The sequence below is a fragment of the Marmota flaviventris genome, chromosome 10, assembly GCF_047511675.1.
Source record: "Marmota flaviventris isolate mMarFla1 chromosome 10, mMarFla1.hap1, whole genome shotgun sequence".
Classification (NCBI taxonomy): domain Eukaryota; kingdom Metazoa; phylum Chordata; class Mammalia; order Rodentia; family Sciuridae; genus Marmota; species Marmota flaviventris.
The window spans coordinates 118,427,023-118,429,546 of NC_092507.1; positions in this window are offsets into that span (position 1 = coordinate 118,427,023).

A 2,524-nucleotide genomic window follows, 5' to 3' on the forward strand; every position below is an offset into this window, starting at 1 on the left:
GTTAATTCAAGTCACATTTTCACAGAGAGGGAGGGCAAGGAAATGGCTGAAGGAGGCTGAGGCACTTGGGGAGGAGCTGCAAATGGAGATGTGTGCTGGGGCGGGTGGACAAGGGCGCCATGACTTTCCCACTGCAGAACTGGTGGGGGAGAATTCTGCCTTCAAACACATTGACTCTCAAGGGTGGAGGTATGAGACAGTCATGTGACCACCATCCAAACCGAACCATCTTGAAGGTAGTAGTAAGACAAGATGAACCCTGTGGTGCTCATAGTCTCCCATCCAGAGGAGCTAAGATCAGGACTGAAAGGTGGGTGCTCTGCTTGCCTTGTCTTCAGCTTGTCCATGGCACCCTGCTGTCCTGTGTGCTCCAGGCCGGGGGAGTTACTTCCTGTTCCAAGTTACAACTAAGGCCAGAGACCTCAGAAGTTGGGAGTGGGAAACTCCCCTGAACTCACTCACCTCCAGCGCCCCTCCCAACATGTGTCACCAAGGAGCAGGCACACAGGTATGTGCCTTCCTGTGAGCTGGGGAAGATCCAGGAAAGCCTGCCCCAACAGGGTGTCTCTGGGCCAGGAATTCTCAGTCTGTTCCAGAGAGGCTGGGGAGAGGAAGGGCCTGGTACTGGGCTAAGGGTGAGCAGCCTTCCACTCTCGACAATTCTTTTTTTTTTTTTTTTTAATTTTTTAATTTTTTAAATATTTTATGTTTTAGTTGTAGTTGGACACAATACCTATATTTTATTTATTTATTTTTATGTGGTGCTGAGGATTGAACCCAGGGCCTTGCACATGCTAGAAGAGCGCTCTACCACTGAGCCACAGCCCCAGCCCTCTTGAGAATTCTTAAAGGAGGACTCAGGCATTCCGAGTGGATGTCAGGCTCTACCACTTGCCATCCCTTTTTGATGTCCCAGATGATATTTTTCCTTTTTTGGAGTGCCTCAGATTGCACATGCTAGGCAAGTGCTCCACCACTGAGCCCCAGCCCCAGCCCCAGCCCCAGATGGAATTCTTCATTCTTCCCAACACCATCCTGGCCCAATTCAGCTAGCTTCCTCAGACTTACCCCCTCCATCTCCCACAGCCAAGGACCCCCCAAGTTCTGTGGCTCTTCCTACAAAGTCTCTCTCCCTCTGAGCTCTGCCTCCAGCTCCCTGTTCTGAGCACCTAGCCTCACCTGGGTGCCTGCAGGCACCTCCCACCTGGCAAGGGCCCCCACCCTTGCCTGGGTCTCATCCTACCCCCCCCCACCCCCAGAGATGATCTTTCCAAAAGAAAAACCATGTCATGTTTCCACAAGACTTCAAATCAAAGTGGATCTCCGTTGTATCTGGGATACACTCCAAATCCTATGACCTGGCCTGTAAAGCCTGCAGTGCCAGCCCCATCCCTTGCTCTCTAAATGCCAGTAATTCTGACTTTTGCTTCTTCTAAGCCAACCTTCCTGGACTTAGCATATACCTTGCCCTTTGGCCAACTCCTATCGATTCTCCAGGGTCATCTAAAAGTGCCTGGATCAGGTGTCCCCACTGAGCCTCCAACATCCCTTGTCCCACGGTAGTGATGCTATGTATATATATGTCTTCTCCCATGAGGGGACCTCCTTGAGGGTCAATGTTTTGTGAATCTGGTGATCTTCTGTATTTCCAGCACCGACCACAGGCCCTGGTGCATGTTAGGAACTCCATACGCATTTGTTTTTGTTTTTTTGGTACTGGTGATTGAACCCAGGGACACTTAACCACTGAGCCGTATCCCTAGCCCTTTTTATATTTTATTTAGAGACACGGTCTTGCTAAGTTGCTGAGGCTGGCTTTGAACTCTTGATCCTTCTTTCTCAGCCTCCCAAGCCACTGGGATTACAGGCATGCACCACCGCACCTGGCCCTATCAAAACACATTTAGCCCTGTGAATATATATCTTCCTCGTAGCTCCCTCATGAATTGGCCCCTTCAAGGGTCGCAATTTCTCCCTCTACTTCTCCTACACAATCCATTCTTCATCACCTACTTCTCCCCTCACTGCCTTCATTCACTTGAGCTCCATGTGTGCACTGCATCTAGGCCTCTCTGGGCTCGCAGCCTGGGGCATAGTCACAATAACAATAGTAATGAAGCTACCTATGTGTCAGGGCTTGTTCTAGGCTCTTCCCATCCATTTGATTCCAAGCAGGAGCTAAAAGAAAAAAAGAGGTTGGCCCCAAAACTTGACTTATCTGATGGTTTGGGATGGATCTTTCCAGGAGCTGGTAATTCTGTAGTCAACTCTGGGTAAAGGAGATAGGTATATGCTAGGCCTTCAATAAATGTTTATCAAAGGAAGGAACAATATAATTGCTTACCTTTATAGCAGGTCCTATACCTAGTAAAACATAATCTCCAGGAAGCCCTGGGAGGTGAGCATGGCAAGGTCATTATTTTCATTTTATTGAGGTTTCCAAATGAGTGAGAAGGAACTGCTTCCAGCTGCACAGGTGGTAATGGCCTCTGGTCCAAACTGCCACTCCTCTGAAGGATAGGCA